Source organism: Phoca vitulina, unplaced genomic scaffold (genome assembly GCF_004348235.1).
Source record: "Phoca vitulina isolate PV1807 unplaced genomic scaffold, GSC_HSeal_1.0 scaffold8, whole genome shotgun sequence".
Lineage (NCBI taxonomy): Eukaryota > Metazoa > Chordata > Mammalia > Carnivora > Phocidae > Phoca > Phoca vitulina.
In genome coordinates, this window is record NW_022589711.1 from 72217945 (window position 1) to 72240308 (window position 22364).

General features: G+C 36.7%; 1 long non-coding RNA gene across 2 annotated transcripts in view; it reads right to left on the minus strand.

Moving 5' to 3' along the window:
• Positions 1-22115, minus strand: part of LOC116634081 — a 30421-nt gene extending 8306 nt beyond the window's left edge. For both annotated transcript variants that reach the window (XR_004299840.1, XR_004299839.1), the window contains exons 1-3: positions 20708-22115; positions 13260-13433; positions 13003-13110 (exon numbers count right to left, since the gene is read on the minus strand). This is a non-coding gene — a long non-coding RNA (uncharacterized LOC116634081). The remainder of the gene's footprint in view (positions 1-13002; positions 13111-13259; positions 13434-20707) is intronic.
• Positions 22116-22364: the final 249 nt, after the last annotated feature.

The following is a 22364-nucleotide window of genomic DNA, read 5'->3' on the forward strand; positions in this document are numbered from 1 at the left end:
AATATCTGAACCAAGGATGACAAATAGGTTTTAACTTAGAAACTAATTCCAATCCATTTGTGGTTGACTGGCTAGACCAATGCATTGAGGTGATTTCTAAGGCTGAGTTTAGCTCCAACAGAAGGAGTACTGAGTCTGATTGATAATGTAGAGTCTAAATTGCTCAGGTCCAGGAATAAGAGTCCAGACACATATTGGGATGGAGGCTGGCTTTACTGCCATGCATTTGTCCTTCACAGTATAAACCATGCAGGTACAAAGAAGGGAGCATGCGGTATAGATAGTAAGTATTCTGGGGCATAATTACATAGTACAGAAATATTTAACCTGCATTTTCTTTTACTAAAATTGTTGTTGGCATATTAGGGCATAAATGCCATCTTTTAATTGGCTTCTATATCTGGAGGAAATCAAAAAGGTTTCATTCCATAAGCTCCTTGCCCTTCACTCCTTAAGGTTTGAGAATTCAAAACTCTCTTTGAGAGCACAGAGAGTAAGAGACATGCTCTTCTTGTGAATGGTATGCCATGTCAATGGCTGTTTTTCACCCCATGCTCTTGTTATTCAGGTGACTACAGTTACCTAAGGCCTCAGCCTAGTTCATAATCTTTTCCATAGCTAACTCGACCTAATGCTCAGTTAAGTCATTTATCCTAACTGCAAACTATTTATACCTAACGATCACACAGCATAATAAGAATTGTTCATACTAAAGATGTGTCCAGTTCTTTTTGTAGTATGCTTTAGACGATCACAACAATGATCTCTGTTGTTTCCAGTCCCTTTTTCATAGAGGCTCATCTCCTTGGTATGATCTTCTTCCACAATTTAAAGCAATCAAAAGATGTTGAGGGGCTCCATTGAGTCTACTAACCCTGAACTATTCTCATTCTTTTCCAGTGGCCTGTTCATTCCTTCTCTGTGTTCTGTCTTTGTTCTTTTCCTTCCACCTTCACTCTAATGTTTCTGTTCATAAATCCAGCAAACTCTTCAGTGATAATTACTTTTAACCAGTTAAAGTACCAGACACTGCAGTAGGCATGTTTTTATACTTTCTTTTGGTTCTTCATAGCAGTCCAAAGAATTCAACATTACTATCCCTATTGTATGGTTGAGGAAATTAAGAATCAGAGATGTCAAGTAATTTATTCAATATCACACAGTGAGGGAATACCCAGATTGGGATTGGAGTTTAGCAATCCTCTTTCTGGTGATCCTCTTTCACGTACAAATTGCTGCTTAATATCTACAATAGCACACAAGACATTATCCAAACTTTTATGGAACTTAAAAATTAGAAAATTATCTAGTTCATTATCTACTTGTTTCATGTCCTGTATCTACCCAATCATATATATCCATCTTGTTCCTTATTACCAGCACCAAGAACCTGGTCCTGCCTTTATCACCTCATGGCTGGGATAAAAGTCTCTCCACGAATACCCTAAACTGTGTTGTATTCTTTCTTATATGTGATGTGCATGCACATTTTTTTTCTGCTCAAAAACCTGGAGTGCTATTTCATCTGGTTTGTCAGGAAGCACTTAGGTGGGTATAATGGCAACTATGTAATTTATCACATGTATTGTTGATTTGTTTATGCCATATCCATTCATTTGGTAAGTAATTCTTGAGTATGTAGCCCTTATTAAGCTCTGTCAAAGATATAAAGTAGAATCATTTTTGGTAAAGATGTTATTGGAGAAAAGAGAGGACCTTAGTCCCAGACACCAAGAGCTACAATGTAGAATAAACCATAGTCCTGCATTAAGAAAGGTGGAGATTAAGAGTTCATGAAAGAAAGCAACTGGATTGATCAGAAATCACAAAGGAAGAGGTCTGAAGTAGACCTGAAGGGAATACATTTCTGGCTTGTGAAAATGGTAGAAGAGGCTGAGAACACATTGTAAAGACACAGCCATTGGAGTTGTGTGGGGTGTTGGGGATGCCATGCAAGCATGCTTGGAGTTGCTGGGTCATAGAGCACCTTCTGCTTGGACCACTGAGTCACTCTGGGTGGAGGCCAGTCTGCTCTTTGGCTTTATAACACTCTTCATCTACCAAACTCTGCTTGTTCAGTTTCTGGGGTTCCCTCAAAAATTCCCTCTCTCTCTCTCTCTTTTTTAAACCATACCTAAGGTCTTTTCCATACTCTGAAGAGTTTGATTCTATTTGGTCTCATCAATGTTGCTATCATTTCTGTGTGCCAGTTGTTTTCCCAATTGGAGCATAGTCTCTTCAAGGTAGAAATGCATTCTTTCTAATCTCACATAAAACAGAGCCTAGGGCTGTGCACACAGCAGGCAGTCAGTAAACACTGGATGATTTATTGTGTCTTTAGTTATGAATAAATGAAACTGTCCACAGACAATGTGGTTAAAAAATGTTAAATGAATGTTTCAGATTTATCCCAAATTGCTAGCTATGGAAAAAACTAAACATCAATTTAAGAAAGGAGATGACCTTTCTTAAAAAATTCTTGGTACACCCTATTTCTGTTAGAGATATTTCTCCAATCAAAAACACTCATGTTGGACACGTATTGTGGTATGTATCTGGCTTTGAAGATCTATCTTAAGAAAACAGGAAAAAGAACTCAGTTATTTCAGTTTTAAAGCAACATTTTCGATTTTATGTTGAAATGATTCATACCTCATTACCTACTTAGACTGAGTAATAAGCTTTCTAACCAGAATTATTTCCATAAATATAAAGAAGTCTATTTCATCTTTCCCCATTGAAATTCAACTTCATTTATTAATGCAGAATTATCACCGGAATAAAGTTTAGAACCTAAAACTGCTGGTAATTTACACACATTCTTTTATTGAAATCTGCCTATGGGATCACCTTGGCAGAATTAAACTTAACCAGTTAAAAGAATAACTTATGTGAGAACTGTCAGGAAAGGTGAGAACCCAAATTATATACATGCAACATGAACATATAGTGCCTGAGCTGACCCAGCAACTGAAAAGTTTCATGAGTCCTGTTATCTGAGAAAATTAAATGAAGAACATTGCATTCTTTCTTTGATTTATACTTGGTCTGATATTGATTGTTTCAGCCTCTTGACTAAGAATGTGTGCAACTTGCCCAGAGAATAATTACCTCTGCTCCCCAACCTAGCAATCTGCTAAATCTTTTCTCATGTGAGAGAAAGTTTTACAAACTACATATTTAGTTTTCTGTTTTTCCTACTGTTATTTATAGTTTCATGCATATTTTCTGTCCTCCCAATTCAACTGTGTCTTCTCTTATGGCAAAAACTAGCATTTTTCTTTATATGCCTATTTGCTCTGTCACAGTGTTTTGAACAAGGTTTATTAGTTTTTGTAGAAAACAGTAGAGGATGAAATATAACAACTTAACTTATCTTTTAAAATGTATTTCTAATAAAAGTGACAGCTGTTTTTTTTTTCTTTTTCTTTTTTAACTACCAATTAAGTCAAATATCTCAAACCATTGTCTACCTAGAAATGTGGCCCAGGACAAGATCAAACTATAGTACAGTGGCACAAATTCTAGATCATACTAAAACTGCCTGCTACAGAACACACACTGTTCAGTTGCTGAAAATACACATCCAGCTGTTGGATGTATGCCTGGATCAAAAATGCTCAATGAGTTGGGAATTATTCATTGTGGTTGAAGAATACTGCCTTTGGTTAAATAAGTCGGGTTTTATCTCTTGAGAACTCTACATATATACTCTTAATTTTTTGGTAGAGTGCTGTTCCCATGGCGTAACCACATGGATCAGATTAGAAGTCTGATACACTCTCAGAGTTACCCCCAAAACACAGTTAACCTTGAGCTAAAGCAATCTTGCTGAACCATTGATTGAGGTTCTTGGCACCGTGCTTTTATACCTTCCCTTTGACCTTGCAGTTTTATGGAAACTGCCTCTGCCCTCAAACTCTATTCTAGGACACTCATATTAATAGGAATATGTATTTTTCTAGCAGTCTGGTTGCCACATTTAGCTGAAAAAACATTTTTTTAAAAGATTTTATTTATTTATTTGACAGAGAGAGACACAGCGAGAGAGGGAACACAAGCAGGGGGAGTGGGGGAGGGAGAAGCAGGCTTCCCGCTGAGCGGGGAACCTGATGCGGGGATCCCAGGACCCTGGGATCGTGACCTGAGCTGAAGGCAGAGGCTTAACGACTGAGCCACCCAGATGCCCCCCACATTTAGCCGAAATTAATTAAATACACAAAAAATCCCAGGTAGTCAAAGGTGCCTTAAAATATGCTTCAAGATGATACTAAACATATGTACATACAATTCAATTTTCATCACAAACTTAGTGCCAAATAGAGCACATCTTTGTGGGAAATACTTCTTAGATGTTCTAACAAAAGAGTATGTTTTACATATAGAATTATGAACTTAACTCTATGTGGTGATGGGGACAACTCATTATGGAAATGATACAAGAGTTGGATATTAAAGAATAAGCGGGATTTTTTCCAGGGAAGAGGGGCAGTTTAGGCATAGGGATGTGCATGAGCAAAATGAGCAAATGTTCAGAGTAAAAACTTAAAAGTCAAAAAGATTCCATTAATTACATTGTATAAACTATGGCCTAAGAGTTGAGGAAAAACAGTGGTGACTAAAAAATGGTCCCCACCATTATAATCCAGTAGAAAAAGTGATTTAAATAACTCAGTTATAAAAACTAAAAATGGTATGAGTGAGCAGTCATCTAACAAGGGTGAAAATATTGTGGGACTGTAGAGAAGGGGAGAATAAGGTAGTAATACGAGAAGTGTTCTCAGATAAGATGGAATCTGAGCTAGACCTTGAAAGATGAGTAAGAAGGTAAGAGGTCAAGCCAGGGGAAATTCCAAGGCATTTCTGGGAGATGAGAGTGGGAGAGTGAACTGAAGCATACAGAGAATGTTCCTAGACCGGCACAGATGCCATTGAGACAAGACAGTGGGGCTTTTTGGTTGTAAGTTGGGGATGGAGGGGGCAATGTCAGTGAAAACCTGAATGGTAGTTTGAAGTTGAGTGTCAGAATTGTCTGAGTCATGGATCGAGGACCTTTGTCACTGGGATGAGGAGAGAGTGTTATGATTTGATCTGTGTCTTGAGTTCAATAAAGCCAAACTTCCAGAGATTTGAGGGTCATCCATGATGAATGATATAGCAAAATGATTGTGTTTAATGTGAGGAGACATGGCTGAAGATAGAGGTTGGGAAAGCCTTTCATACAAAGAGAGGGAAGAAGTAGAGAAAAGGGAGAAGATTAAGAAAACTGCAAGGAGACAGGAAGGAATATATTGCACACCAAATTTTCATTCTTTGAAAATATATTCAGACACATGGAGAGGGAAACTGGAGCACTTTGGCCTGCTGGACTTCAGCAAAGACCTGACATATATGCTAAGCAATTCTTTGAAATGTTGGGATGATGTAGGACCCTTTGCTCCCCTCTTTTTTATCCTCTCCTTCACCATGTCATCATCCAACCCAAAGTTCATTTATTCTATCAATCTATGGTCTCACCCTCTACAAACTCCCCATACATAATTTCAGAACAAACCATAAGGGATAATTCTGTACAACAGCTGTTCAAGGATGTCCGAATGGCCTGTCCTTGTCAATATGAAGGGCAAGAAATGACTAGAATTGTATTCTGAATAGTCCTAAAAGAAATTTTTTTTAGATCCACAAAAAGTATGACCTAAATCAATTCTTTAGGGTAATTTAATGCCAAGCTAATAATTTAGAACCCTATTGTGTGAAGTCTTTTCTAGACATTTGTCCATTTATTGACATATGCTTTTATTCTTCTTACTATTAATTATTGTATGACTTACCATTTTCATTCCCAACATTGGTAATTAATGCCCCCCTGACTGATCAGTGTTGTTTTATTATTACTAACTCTTATTACTATTTTTAAAAATAATTTCTGTTTCTGTTGAATTTCTCCATTGCATGTTTGTGTCTATTTCATTAATTTCTGCTATTATATTATGATTTCTTCTACTTTCTTTTTTTAATTAATCTTTTTGAGTTGACATTTAGACATTAATTTTTCAACCTTTCTTCTTTCTTAATATATGTAATTGAGGGTATGTATTTTCTTCGAAGTGGGGCTTTAGCTGTTGCATTTCACAAGTTTTGATAGTTACGGTGTTACTACACTTTGAAAATACCATTCCTTTGGCTTCCGACCTTCATCATTGGCCATCAGTGCTATTGTTGCTAATTTGGATTACCTTAAAATGTTCTCTTTGTTTTGTTTTGAAGTTTCACTGTGATGGTCCTACATGTTGTATTTTCTGTAATTACTGTGTTTGGAGTTCATAGTACTTTTGACTCTGCTTAGAGACATTTTTGTTAGGATTTAGAAAATTTTCTTTTCTTCCTTTCTAGGACTCCAATTACAGCTATGATAATTTCCTCACTCTACCATGTCTTAAATGTCTTTTATGTTATTTTCTGTTTCTGGATTTTTTTGTTGTTCTTTTTTTAAAAGATTTTATTTATTTATTTGAGAGAGAGAGGGTGGGGGAAGAGGAACAAGGAGACTCTGTGCTGAGAGCAGAGCCCAACATGGGGCTTGATCCCACGACCTGAGATCATGACCTAAGCCGAAATCAAGAGTCAGAGGCTTAACTGATTGAGCCACCCAGGCACCCCTCTTTTTTTGTTTTTTAATACTTTTTTCTCTTCATGCTTTAGTCTGGATATAATTTTCTTTTTCTGATCTGTCTTCCAGTTCAGTAGTCCCCATCTCAGCTGTGTCAAATTAGATACTAACCTCCTCTATTGTGTTTTAATTGCAATTTTTGTACTTTTCACTTCTAGAATTTATAATTTATTATTTTTGGTTTTTAATTCTATGATGAAATTCTCTTATTGTATTATATAATTTTTTGAATGTATTAATTATGGTTATTTTAAAGTTTGTGCTTGATAACTATTATATCTGGATTTTTTTGGAGTTTATTCCCCTTGTCTTTTTTTTTCCCCCTTATTTATAGGTCATACGATCTTGCAGGCAGTTAAGGTAGGAACAAGTCATTTTAATCCTATTAGATGAGTAGTCATGCAAAGGCCAATCTAATTCCAATTTACCATGACACCTAAAGGTGGTCCTCTGGGGTGCCCCAACTAACAGCCAGAGATCTTTTCTAGCACTCCTTGTTGGTAAGCCTAAAACTCCAATTTTTGCTACCCAGTCCTTCCAGTCTATTCAGCCTCTCCATCTCTTAGCTTCTTGTGATCAGTATACAGTGAGAAAAATCATCCAGGACATTGGACTCATCTTTTTACCCCTCTGCACTTCCATTTTTTTGCACTTCTTTCATCTTGGAAATAATTTTGAATTTTTTATCCTTATTGCCTTAATAGCTATCCAATTCCTAAACGCAAAAATCTATCTATGTATCTATCATCTATCTATCATCTATCATCTATCTACCTAGAGAAAGAGAGATAGAAAGATATATTTGTGTGTATATGCGTGTTTGTGTGTTGTCCAGTTTTTCTTTTCTTTTTTTTCCGTGGAATGGTTCATCTACTGTAGCTCACCATTACCAGACTATTAAAATGCCTGATATAAACTCCCAAATATTCAGCTTGTTCAATTAAAAAAATTTTTGTAAGAATAATTTGCAAGAGGTTCTGACATCCAATGTCGACCTTGAAATTCTGTCAGAGAACTGGTTGCTAAAAACAGAAATCAAAAAAGAAGGTAAGAGAGAAAAGAAGAAGACAAAGAATTTTGTGAGAGAAAGTGGAGGCAGAGAAAGGAAGAAGAAAAAGAGGAGATACCATGGCAGAGTTGAGACGACAGATCATTACATGTCTCCAGATAGGTTTCATTCTAAGGCTGCATTTGTTTGTTTTTTTGTTTTGTTTTGTTTTATTTACATTACATATCTTTTTTGTCCCTGTCACTTCTTGTCACTTCAATGAACCCATCCAGGAAGTTCATGGCCAACGCAGTCACTGGATGCAACCCACTGTCTTTCATTTAGACTCTTTGTTGGACTATAGATCTAGGGCATATATTACCAGCACTTCTTGTACATACTCCAGCTGGAAATGGGAGTGAATGCTCTCCTTTTTCCCTCCTCCACCTCTGACCCTCCTTCAGGCCTTTCTTGGTGTTCCTGGCCATCTGCCTGACATCCAGAGTTGCCTGCATTCTGACAAGACAGAGTGGCTCACCTAGCTTCAGAACAACATCAGAGGTGCCAACACAAAGTAGACCAGATACACTATCCAAAATACCCCTCCATGGTTATTCCAAACCAGGACTAAGCCAGGAATTGTTCCAAAAATATATCACTATATTTTGGCCTGAGTGTCACTTCCCCACTTGGCAAGCTAGGGCTAGAGAAATTGGAACAGAGATTTCCTGTTAGCCTGTCTTATATTCTCTCCTCTCAGATATACATCTTTTACTTGTCCCATCTCTAATAGGACACAGTTGCCTCAGCTTTTACAATTATTTATAGCATATCAGAAAGAAGCAGAAGCTCTACATTTTCTCTCTGACCTTCTCCAAAAGAATTTCAGCCAAACTGTTCCCTTCACACTAAACAAATGTTTTTGAGTGAATAAATGATCAGCCAAATGAATATTTGCTGTATATTTGTACTTTCATATCGTGGTTCACTAACTATGTGTATTTTCTCTTTTTCTTGGCTCAGTGCAATTGTACCCATCCTTTGGGGTCGTCTCAAGTCTCAAATTTCAAAGGCTCTTCTTCCTATCCCAGTCTGCTGAAAATCAACTATTAAAGCAGTTACTTTTTTGTTAATCATCGTGGCTAATTAAAAAACTTCCTTTAATTAGTGCCAAATCATTTTATGTAAAGATACCTTGTCTCCAGAAATAGATGAGAAGCTCCTTTGGAGTAGGAAAAACATCCTCCCCTTATAAAACCTATGTTGGCCTCATGCCTATAATTTGCAAAGGATTATCATCTATTTAATATTGTCTTTCATATCCTCAAAACCAGCGTAGGGCAGAATAGTGGCCTTATTTCAGTTTTCAAAATGATGAAATTGAAGTACAAGGAGAATAAGTGATTTCTTCAAGGTCATATCCTTGATAAATGAAGCCAGGATACAACTAAATATTCTTACTTCAAAGCCAGTGACCCTTCTACTGTAGCATACTGTTTTCCACTTTTTAAAACCCCCTTCAGCACCCAACAAAGTCTTTCATGAGTTATGAGGGCTCAACAAAGAATGAGTGGATAAATGAATAGATGTATACTTTTTTCAACTCACCATTCATACATCTATTTAGAAATATACCTAGTTGATATTTGCTTCAGAGTAAAAGAAGAATTCTTCTGAGAGGATGTATTACATATATAAAGACATGAGCATTAATTGTTGAATGCATATATATAAACATATGAGCATTAATCATTGTAAGAAATAACCAGCGACGACTAAAATCTCAGTGCAAAAGATGGATTCCATGGTATTGTCAATATTTCTAAGTTTTGAGTCAGACTGTTCACAGACTTGGGTAAATGGGTTTATTTACAAACAGACCACTTTCTGATCTCGTGCCTTAACTTTTATTTTATTTGGATACTCTAATAGGCCCTGCCTTGTGCATGTCGACATCCAGAACACATCCAGATAACACAGTCAAACCGATGGCTTGATCATCCTCCCTGACCCAGCTCTCTTAGAGATGCTCTGAGGCATTTTGAGTAAGTTCATACTGCATGAAAAGAAAAAAAATTGTTTTTGCAGCCTGAGACCAGATCTTCCAGGAACTGGAGAAGCCAGTTCCTGGAAGGTTTTGAAAATGTTAGACCATCTGTACATTGCCTTTCTGACATGTTGGTAGAGATTGCAAAGTATTATCACCACCACTAATTTACTTTTCTGACAAAGAAAGGGTGTACTTAAAAACGTGGAAAAAAGAGAAAGAAATCCTAATGATAGGTTCTTGAACGTTATCAGCATTACTGCAAATTAGCTTTTGTGCTAGAACAGCCTGTTTGGTGCCAGGAACAATTCTAAAGCTTTACAATACAAAATGGTGAGGTTTTAACACAATGTCGTCTAGACAGAACTCGTGCGACAATACAATCAAATCATTACTGTAAAGTTAAAAAAAAATAAAAGATGCAAAATTACTTTTAATTATTTCTTGGTGCCAGATCCCACCGCTCTAAATGAAGCGATTTTTCACTGTTATTTCTTCTGTCCCAGAAGATTTTTTCAAGTAACTACCCTGGCCACAGGCAGTGATTTAAAATACTAGGGTTGAAGCTACAGGTTTTACTTGTGCCCACATTCAGATTGGCCATCAGCTCTTCAGCTCAGCTTTACCATTGCCAGTTGTTCAATATACCTGTGTTGGGGAATTTAGACCTGCAACCCTGCCAAGACCAGGGCCAATTGTTTCATAAGTCGGCAGGCTGGAGCTCTGCTGCAAGTCAGGACAGTGTCCTAGCAACCAAGTGACTCACCTCTTAAATTATCTCATTATTCTCTTACCCTAAATTGGGAGAAAGCTCATAATTTCCTTCCAATATATTTTCCTGCCACAGTGTAGTTTCTCTTTTAATTATATGCAGGAAAAGAGGTTTTCATTGTGGTGGTGGCTTTCTTTTCCATACCATTTAGGGCCTTTTAAAATAGAATACATTCCTCAATGAGTATATATGTATAAATATATCCACATCCACACACACACACACACATACACATATAAATTAAAACTTCATCTGTTGCTTCCTTTAATCTCTATTTTTTAAAAAATATACATTTTTTTTTGTTAGTTTAGGACCGGTTCCAACTTCCAATCCCCAATTTAGATTACATGCTCTGAAACTAACTCCAAACATTTACTGAGTTTGAAGGTCACAGTGCTATTGATTGATTTCTACTTATAATGTATGTTGTCCTAACATGAGTTGTGCTTTTTTCTATAACTTTGGGCTAAGTCCAAAAATGCAAGGATCAAAGCATCTGGACTTGTTGCTTTCATGTTTGGCATATAAAGGGGCTGGCAGTCACCAATGTGGTCTTGGCTGGGCCCTACTTGTTTTCATTCTCTGATGTGAAACAGTTGGGAATCACAGACCCTCCAACAACTAGAGTGGACTCAATAAAAATTGGCTTAATAATCTGCCAAGCATTTGGAAGTGCCAGTCTCCACAGTTTTTCAGCAGTTATTGGCCATGACATGTTTCTTTCTTTCTTTCTTTTTTTTTTTTTAAGGAAAGAATTTGCTATGAAATTAGTTTTGAGATCAACATTTGAAATAGGTAAACTATTCATCTCAGTAAACTGACTTTATCATCTTTGATCTCATCTAGTTCATTATTTCACATGTTCTATTTTTCTGATGTGATGATTTCTTTTATCTGTTTGTCTGTTTCTCATGAAAATCAAACTCGGAATACAACAAATAATGGAGAGGCTTAAACATTTGATCATTCTATTGAAAGTCCACTAATTTCAGAGTTATCTAGTCATCTTAAACTTTCCAGTTCCTTAGATGGAAGACATCCCCTATTAAATAATTGAAGTTTGATTCCAGTAAAAAAAAATATTGAACATATTTATAAAGCACTATGAAATGTGAACATTTATTTTGATTAGGGTGTGGAATTTTCCAAATGGATTTTTTTTTTCCACTAAACTCCAAAGCAATGCTATTCTTTGCATTGCATTTTATTGCTATGAATATATTTAAAAAGGTGGAATTGTTAGCTAAGGCTTATAAATATTTTCATTATTTACAAATTTCATTGGTTTTCAAGATACTTTTTCAACTCATCACCATTTTTACCTTTCTTTACTGCCTTGTTTTCCACCAAAAAAATAGTTGTAGTTAACATACATTTGCTATGGATTGTTAAGCTCTTCCAAAAGAAGGCTGTACCAGGGTAAATTTACTAGCATTCGGGATGGGTGGGGGGGGGGGGGAAGAGAGCAAAATTGGGAGAGTATATTAATATTTTTGTAATTAAATTAGAGTCTTAATTTGAATTTGAACTTCTACTCAAGCCACTGCAATTGGAAAAAAAGGAAACAATAATAAGCTTAACAATTGGAAAGGAAAAATATTATCATTATTTATTAATCATATGTTTATTTAAAAAATTTAAGAAAATGGGGGCACCTAGGTGGCCCATTCAGTTAAGCATCTGCCTTTGACTCAGGTCAAGATCCTGGGGTCTTGGGATAGAGCCCCCCATCAGGCTCCCTGCTTCTCGCTCTCCCTCTACCTCTCCCCCTGCTTGTGCTGTCTCTCTCTCTCTCTCTCTGCCAAATAAATAAATAAAAATCTTTTAAAAAATTTAGGAAAATGAATGAAACAGCTTCACAAGCAATAAATGCATTTGTTAAGCTTGTTGAGGAAATGTTACTATTCTGAAATCATGCTAGACAGCTGCGGTGGCATGGTAAAAGAGAAAATGGACACTCCGTTTACAATACCAACAATAGCAACCCAAAGTGACATACAGAAGGATAAATTAACAGGAGATGCATAAGATCTGTAAGAAAAAAATCATAAGATGCTACTGAGGAAACAAAATGAGATTTAAATAAGTGGAAATGTGTGTAATGCTTTCGAAGAGGGAGATACAGTATCTTGAATATTGTTCCTTAATTAATTTGTAACTTTCATGTTAAATTCATAAGAAAAGAATAATTTTTGGAAGCAGCCAAGCTGTTTCTAAAGTTCATGTGGAAAAATAAACAAGCAAGAGGAGGAGGAACCATTCAGAAAAATGAAAATAACGAGAGACCACGCCCAATGTTAAACCACATTATAATGCTGTAATAATTAAAACAGTGTGATGCTGGCGCATGACTAGACAGATTGATTAATGGAACAGACCTAAAAGGCCAAAAATAGACTCAGATATGGATATGCATTTGGTATACAAAGGTGGCATTACAAATTAGTAAGGAGAAAGGGTTTATCCAATAACTATGTTGGAACAATTGGGTAAACACCTAGGAGAAAGTGAAGTTGAATCCCTACCTCACATGCTACATCAAAATGAATTCCAAAATGGGTCAAACACTTAAGTCCATAGGAAAATGTTTTTATAATCCAAGTGGAGAAGGCCTTTTCAAGTCAGATGTGAACCTAGAAGCCATTAAAAAAAGAAAAAGACAAATTCAGCTGCATAAATGGAAAAGAATTCTGCATAGATTAAATAAAAAATTAAGAGGTAAAATACAGATTAAAAGCTAAGAATTTATAAATTATATAAAAATAAAGGAATTGTGGGGCACCTGGGTGGCTCAGCAGTTAAGCATGGGACTCTTGATTTTGGCTCAGATCATGGTCTCAAGGTGGTGAGATCAAGCCCGGAGAACTCCTTGTTGGGGGACGGGGAGGGGTCCACACTCAGAAGGGAGTCTGCTTCTCTCCTTCTCCCTCTGCCCCTCCATGAGCTCGCATACTCTCTTTCTCAAATAAATAAATAAATAATTAAATCTTTAAAAAGAAAGAAAGAAAGAAATTGTTTTTCTCACATGTGAGTATTCTTTTGAATAATTAGGTAAAAATGAATGCAATGAAAGTGGGGCAAATTAAGTCAGAGGCTGTGGATAAGGGGAAATAAATGACTATTTAACAAATAAAAAGATTTCCAACCTTATTTACAATGACAGAAATTTAAATTAAAACTATATAGGGATCTACCTTTTACCTTTCAGTTTGGAAACAAAATCTCAAAGCTTGCTCTATCACATTAGTAAGAATGTAGAGAAACCTGCTTTTTCTTTTTTCTTTCTTTTTTTTTTAAAAGATTTTATTTATTTATTTGACAGAGAGAGACACAGTGAGAGAGGGATCACAAGCAGGGGGTGGTAGAGGGAGAAGCAGGTTTCCCGTGGAGCAGGGAGCCCGATGCGGGGCTCGATCCCAGGACCCTGGGACCATGACCTGAGCCGAAGGCAGACACTTAACGACTGAGCCACCCAGGTGCCCCTGAAACCTGCTTTTCCATTAACTGATGTCAATAAACTGGAACAATTCTTATGGCAAGCAATTTGACAATACCCGAACTTATTAAATGTGTGCAGCCCTTTGAACAAGCAATTCTGCTTCGAAGAATTTATTGCACAAATCTACATGTTCATGCACAGAATGACATTACCTTGCTAGTTACTGCAGAAGTGCCTTTCATGGGAACATTAAAACAACCTAACTGGACTTTAGTGGGAGGCAAGACATAAATTATACCATATCCACAAAGTAGAATATTATACTGCTGTTAAAAGGATGCAGTACAAATTAGGTATTTTATTTTTCTCACACAAAAGCCGTCTGGTGCTACCACACTGATACCATTTATGCTTGCAAACATCCAGGCTGCTGCTTTCTTTCATTAATTTTCACTGTGTGTGGGACCGCATGGGTGGCTCAGATGGTCGGGCATCTGCCTTCGGCTCAGGTCATGTCTCCAGGTCCTGGGATCGAGCCCCACATCAGGCTTCTGGCTGGCTCAGTGGGGAGCCTTCCTCTCCCTCTCCCTATGCCTCTCCCCCTGCTTGTGTGCTCTCTCTCTCAAATGAATAAATAAAATCTTTAAAAAAAAATTTCACTGTGTGGCTTACCACTTACTTATTGTGGATGGTTGTCCCCTTTCTTACATCTTAGTGATATTTCAGGCAGAGAGAAGTGGAACTATACATTCAACACCCTTCCAAAGAACATTCCCCGAAGACCTATCAGCATCTGCTTCCCTTTCATTGGCCAGAACTCTATTAAATAGCCGCTCAAATCACAAGACATCTTGGAAATATTGTGTTTTAGCTGGGCACATATTTACCCAGAACAGAATGAGCTTCCATTATAAAGAAGGAGAGACTGTTGGAGATTGGGTAAGAAAAGTGTGTGTGTGTGTGCGCGTGTCCAGACAAGCATGCACACACATTTGTGCACACTTATATGTATGAGGAGGAATAAGAAACAGGGGTTTTAGCTTCCTCTTAAGAGGAAAATATAAAATTCTAGGTAAGAGTAAAGATTTCCTTTTTACTGTATAATCTTTCATAACTTTTGAATTTTGTACTTCAGATATATTATTTATTACAAATATTTTAATGAAAAATGGTGCTTTTTAAAGTGCTTTTCAATAAAATTCTTCAAAATTTCAAATTCACATAATTTCTTAATCAAGTGCTTTCAATATTAAAAGTGTAGTACTACCATACAATTTGTGCTGTTAAAGAAATCTATTAACCCCTTCATGGACAGAAGGATTTGGGCTAAAACTTCGGTTTTGTGGGTAGTATGGCTCAGAGGAAATTAGTGGCAATTTCTCTAAGCTTCTGTTTTCTCAAGTACACCATGGGATAAGGTTATTTTTGGCACATTAAACTAGATAATGTATGTAAATGCATTTAGCATAGTACCAGGTAGGGTAGGTGTTTCATAAATGGTGTCTGCTATTTCTATTATTATTATGATAATCACCGTTCCTGACAACATTCATATGAGGTTGTGTATTTTCTCTCTAAATAGCATTAAAAGGAATGATGATATAAAGATTAGCCAGCTTAGAAATAGTTTATGTCTTAACCGCAATCTGAGAGCATCATAGTTTCTGTGAGTTTTATATCATGTGATATAAAAGCAGTTAAGTCACCAGGCTTCTGTAAAACAGATATATCCTCTATGTTGAGTACTATTAATGTTAGGTTCTGGACACTGCAATTGAACAATCAGTCTTAAACACATTTCTGCCAGATTAAAAGGAACTTGAAATTTCTGATTCAACTACAAATACGTAACACCCTAACTTTGATTGGCAATTTGTTGCAAAACTGACTTCCAAAAAGTCAGGATGCCTCAAAATATAGAATTTGGTAGGCCCAAATTCTAAATACCATTATTGGAATATGTCCCACAACTCAAATGCAAAAGATTGTGATTGAAAAAAAAAAACCCCTTCAGATTGTTAATAATTTTATAAAGAGGGGTGCCTGGGTGGCTCAGTTAAGCACCTGCCTTTGGCTCAGGTCCTGATTTCAGGGTCCTGGGATCGAGTCCCGCATCGGGCTCCCTGCTCGGTGGGTAGCCTGCTTCTCCCTCTCCCTCTGCAGCTCCCCCTGCTTGTGCTTTCCCACTCTCTCTGTCAAATATATAAATAAAATCTTAAAAAAATAATTTTATAAATAAAAGACTAAAGCCATTTATTAAGCAGTTGGCTTTCTTTTGCGATCTATTTTCCACAAAAGAAACAAAGATTTTCTATCACCTGAAAAAACATTTTTACCTATAAATGTGAGAGAAGAAAATAGCTGGACAAGTAGGTACCGGGTGACCAGTGAAGCTCAAACCCTTTTGTCATCTCAACTGCACACTACACCCATCAAATCTGTTCCTTTTAGGGAGTGGGAAGGCAGATGAAACATTCCATGTTCTGGTTCTTAAAGGTTGCCTGCAAATAGTGGAAACTTTTAAAGTTAAACTTTTGAAAACCAGGGGTCTGTTCTACTGTTATAGTGTGCCTAGTTCAATATTTAACATAGTTGACTATTTCAGGATCTTACTGTTTTTCTTTTTTAATTAAATATATATTGAGCTTGAAGAGTGTCTAATATTGATTTAGTTCTGCAAGTATATGAGGTTTCAGAAATCTTTGTAAATCAACAATATATTCAAAATTCCCACTTTCTTAAGAAATTGGAAATAGCATTTCTAATATATAAGCAAGGTAACTGAAAGAAAGAAATTTGATTTACCCCAAGGCTCTTGAAATGCTGGAGTAACAGCCTTAAAAAGTAACCAAATTTTAGTCAGTTGTTTAGAAAGGTTGTCTTTAACTCTTGGCCCAAATATGCAAGTCTTGCAGTTTTCCAAACCATTAACTGTATCAGCAACACAGATACATGGGGAGGAATGTTGAAACCACAAGGGGTTGAGTATGTTTCTTTGTGTTCCCTTATCCCTGTCCTTCACTAGGTTGGCTATGTCTTATACATTTCCGTCTTTAAGATGTTCAGTTAGCTTCTTCCCCCTTCCTCATTCCAGTGCTGCTGGGGAGGGTTCTGAAGAGGGAAGGGATTGTAGTAAGCCCATAAGAAGGAAGCAGCTAAATAACGATCATTGTAAGCCTTATGTATTTGTGTACTAATATTGCTGTTTCTATAGTAAACATTGTGGCATTCATTTCAGATTCTTTTTGTAGGTAAAAATTTTAGGGTTGGAAGCATTTCTTTCATCATTCCTTCAAAGCACCAGCAAACTTTTCAGTTTTCACAATTTGCACATATAATCCTTAAAACGAAAAGAGGTACCTCAGTGAGGGAGCATATGTGAGAAATAGGGAGGGGGCTGCGGAGGGAGAAGGGAAGAAAACAATGTTAAGTTATACAATTCTTGTATCCTTAAAGACAGCTTGGAGACATGGAAACCATATGTGAATTTTTAGCTAATAAAATAAAATGCCAAAATGTGGTGGCTAAAGCTATTGCACCCAAAATGTAATTGGACATATGCTCATTTACTTGCTTATAATCAAAACATTAAAAAAACTGTTTTGAACTCAGGCGAGGTGTAAGTATTGGACTAACTTAATTTATGCAATTATCTCACATGGAAAGAATGCATTTGTGCCATGGTGTTATTATTCCATTAAGAAAAGTAAACAATGTATAAGCTGGAATAGATAATACTTAAGCAAAACCAAAAAGTTCCTATTGCCCATGTTGAAAAGAGGAAAAGAACTTATTAATTTCACACAGAAATTATTTTCCAATGAACATGTTATTTAGCTCGTGTGCTTGCTGTAGATTTATCATGTTCACGCAAATGAATGTCAGTCTGTTTAGGTAATCAATGCAAATTTCATTTCGTTAGTCAAAAATAACAGCTTTTACAAGTCTGGTGAAATTGCCAGAATGTCAGGCTTTGGTTGCTAAACTCAGTTTATGTACTGCATGGATCTAAATTTCTCATGTGAACTCATTCAAGAATACCAAAATAGAATTGGATTTTGCTTACCCAAAGGCCCTTTTTAGTCGGTCAATTTATTACTCTTTATTTACTTATTTGTTTGTTGGTTGATTAGTTAGTTGGTTTATTAAGCACTTACAAAAAAACACAATTATTAAAAAAATATGATCCCGAAATAGGTTATATACACAGACATTAATTAAGGATTAAATAGGGTAGAAAAAGCAAAATAAAAATCAGATTTAAAAAAATTTAAATAACTACGAGGGATGATAAGGAATTTGACTTAAGAATAAAGAACTGTTGACATGGTTTTATTAGCTCAGAAAACATTTAAGTAGGAACTTTAGAGGAGACCAGATGACAGGATTAAATGGAAAAAATTAAAACTCAAATTTCCTTCCTCAAAACAAGGTAACATGAGAAACTAAACAAACACATATGAAACATGTACAGATGTTTGTAAAGCAACTTTTCAACTCATGTAAAAACAGAACCCAAGCTGAGTAGCAATGTCAGGACTTGAGAGTACACCGTGCTCACACATTCTGTGATGTCATGTCATCAATATCTACATATACGCTTGTCCAAGAATTCACAAACCATCTCTCTGTATATAATCAATAACTCCTTGAAGACTTAGTCTATATTTGTGATACAAAGAATTACCACAGGGCGAAGTTTGTCAGCAGAAATATTTTTGGAGACGGTCAATTGGAAGGTAGATTGATGAGAGGTCAGCGGTGAGGACATGTCCTGGGTGTGTGAGTGTAGAAGGACAATTGCAAGACTGGGGATCTAGAAAGAGGAACAGCGGGAGGCTAGAGGGAGATGTGCATGTTAGAAGATAATGTTGAAAATCAAAGAACATTTTAAGGTGTTCAAAAGAAAAAAAATGAAATTGTCTTGAATTGAAATCTGAAAATAAAGCTAGTTGATTCAATCCTTTAAATTCCATATTGAAGCTTTCAAATACATTTTTCTTTACACAACTGGCTGGACATAAGGAGTAAGCAGCATGGGGTTTATAGAAAGAAGACATGTAGACGAGCTTATAGTTAATTGTACAGTTTGACATTCACAATGGACTGCGCGGGGACTTTGTGTGAAATGATGAAGGCATGTATTGGTTTGTGTCAAGTGTAATGGAAGAAAGGACCCTGTCTCCTACTGTGTAGCCATTGAATTAGAATTGTGTCCTCGTGGCATCTAGAGCACAGAAACTCAACTGCTGAAAAGTCAACTGTTGGATTGGAAAAATAGGAATCAAAATACATTAAGAAAAAAGAATCATAAGATCATATCAATTTATAGCAAAGCTAAAGATGACAGAATAAGATTGAAAATGAAAAATAAGTTTGTTTAATTTTCCCTTTCTATAAAAGAAAATCATGTCCTTAGGAACAGAGGGGGAAAAGACCCCTATTCAACGTTGGAACCAACTCTAGAGCATCGGTGGTCATCTCTGAATTTATACCGAAGGGGGAGTAGATCTTCCTAAATCAGTGACCAGTGACCAGTGTGCCAACTTTAAAGCTCCAACAAGAAATTTTCAAACTGAGTCAATGTTTTTCTTAAAGATCTTATTTATGTATTTGACAGAGAGAGACATAGTGAGAGAGGGAACACAAGCAGGGGGAGTGGGAGAGGGAGAAGCAGGCTTCCTGCAGGGAGCCCAATGTGGGGCTCGATCCCAGGACCCTGGGACCATGATCTGAGCCGAAGGCAGACACTTAACGACTGAGCCACCCAGGTGCCCCTGAGTCAATGTTTTTAAGCCAAGTTTACTGATTGTTGTTCAAACTGCTAAAAACAAACCTTGAATATAAATGACATATATTGAAATATGTAAATAATATATACATATAGATCGCATTCTCCCATTTATTAAATGTTAATTATATGCCAGGCAATATGTCAAGTGACCTAATTATATCCTAGTAGTTAAGAATATGGACTTTCAGGTCAAATGGCCTATGTGAAAATTCTAACTTTGTCGTCACTAACTTTGTTACCTATAGCCAGGTGTCTTTTCTCTTAGTTCCCTCATCTTTATAATCTAAATAATAATATTTGCTTCATACCTCAAAGGATTTTTGTAAAAATTAATTGGAATATTACAACCAAAATGCTTAGAATAGTGGCCAACATATAATAAGCACTCAATAAGCACTACATGCTAATCCTCACAATGCTACAAAGACATGAAAATTGAAGCTCATCACTTTTAAGAATTTCGTGCAAGTTCATCCATCTAGTTAGTAGTCAGGCTGCAATTTTAACCCACGTATGTCTGGCTAGCCTGTCTTCCCAGTGCTTTACTCTTTCATATTCACAACCTGGACCTCTGCCTTCCCCTGCAATTGGCCCACCAGGTGTTGGTACACAGCAATGGGTCAGCCTCCCAGGGCTCCATTTCCCTCCTGCACAAAGACTGTCAAACATTCCTTACTCTCCCCTGACCTCTGCAGAATTCAGTGAACCTAATCCACAGATCCAAAAACTTAACTCATTAGAAAAAAGAGAGCGAGAGAGAAAAAAAAAAAAAGTTCAAATTTCTTTAGAAAAACCAGAATGGTTCTTCAGTTTGTTTGTTTGCTTAGGATCATGTAACCTTCCAAGGAAAACAGTTCAGATTTTGGAGAGAAGTTGATTTTTGGTGTTAAAAAAAAAATGACATGATAACGGGACAGAGCTGGCCCCAGAGAGGGCAACAGCATATAAAATCATGAGACACTTCAACCATCCTGTTAAAGTTAGAAAAATCCATTACCAAGTTGTAGAAGGAAAACAACTTGCGGAAATATCATCGAGGGCCGACCGTTTCCAATCACTGGTACTCCATTCATTATATGCTTGAGTGGTTCCAGGAACAACAGAAGACCGTGCACTGTTACAATGCCAAGGACAAGAAAGGCAACTCAGCCTGTCGGGCTGACTTCCCCTCACAGCAATCCGAACATTTCAGGCTTCGCTTCCCTTGCCCAGATGAGTTAGTCACTAGAGAAGTGAAGCCATGGCCAAGGACTCCTTTCTCAGGGAAGACTCACTGCTCTCTCGTGAACCATCGCCTGCTTTCACATTCTTCAGGCCTAGCACACACAAACTCTATTTGGAAGGGACAAGAATGACATGTCAATCCATCTTCATTCTACCTTTCCTTGGTTCTTTATTTTAAGAGCTTCCATCAGAGGACCACTATCTTTATACAGTATCACTAATTCTTAAACGATCCCTACAAAACTGTTGCGCTGTTTAGACAAGGAAACAGATGCTCATGATATTAAGTTTAAAAGAGCATGTACTAGCAAGCGATAGAAATGGGGCTTGTCCCCAGGCCTGTTGAGTTCTAAAACCCATGATCTTTCCACACAGCAGTTTAGCATGCTTTGGTGGGATGAAAAAAGCAGAATCTATAGTAGAGTGTAGGGAAAAAAGTAGAAGTTTTGTTTGAGCAAATCCAAAATTGATGCCATTGAAAAAGTGGAAAATTTCAATGAGGAGAGTGTCTGGATAAGACAGAAAAAAAAAGTTTGTCTAGTAAATATTTTATCATAAAAGAATGGGTGGGGCAAGGGAAGATAGCATTTCAGCTTGCCTGGGGGTCCTATTTATTAGCTTTAAGCAGACATATGGTTAATGGCCAAAATGAATAAAATATGCAGACATAATGAAGCATTATTTATAAATTTCCATTTGCCATGCTGATTCATTTGTATTTAATTTAAACTTTTAGACTGAAATAGTTATTTTTGCTGAGCTTAAGCACACACATCCCAAACTTACTTCGTAAATTTAGTAATACGTTTATGAGTTAAATCTTTCTAATGAGACCTTAAACTTGACAGAGAATCTTTAAATATTAAGTCTGGGTATTGTTTTGAAGTGAAGATCCTGATATTAAGACAGTTTTAAGTCTAATATTAAAACCACACATCCAAAAATAAGAGAGCTAGTTGCTTAATCTTGAGATGGCATCATTTGATTCACATATTTGGCAATGATTGCTTAAATATGTTAGAGACTTTTGTAAAAAGAATTGGCAACTGCAGTTTATCACACAGGGATGCCTTAAAAGCTCTCCCCCTACAGTATAGCCCAGAGCTTTTATTAGATGCTTATGTTCTTTGTTTTTTTTTCAGAGAGAGAGGTGGGGAAGGGGCAGAAGGAGAGGGAGAGAGAGAATCTTAAGCAGGCTCCGTACCCAGCATGGAGCTCGACAAGGGGCTTGATCTCACAACCCTGAGATCATGACCTGAGCTGAAATCGAGTCAGCCGCTTAACCAACCGAGCCACCCAGGCGCCCCTAGATGCCTATGTTCTTATCACCGGTTCTGGATTGAACCATTTGTCCCTTAGCTTTTTTGTTCTCTAAAAAAATTGTAACTTAGAATAATAAAATTGGCTTTATCGATTCACTTTCTATTTTC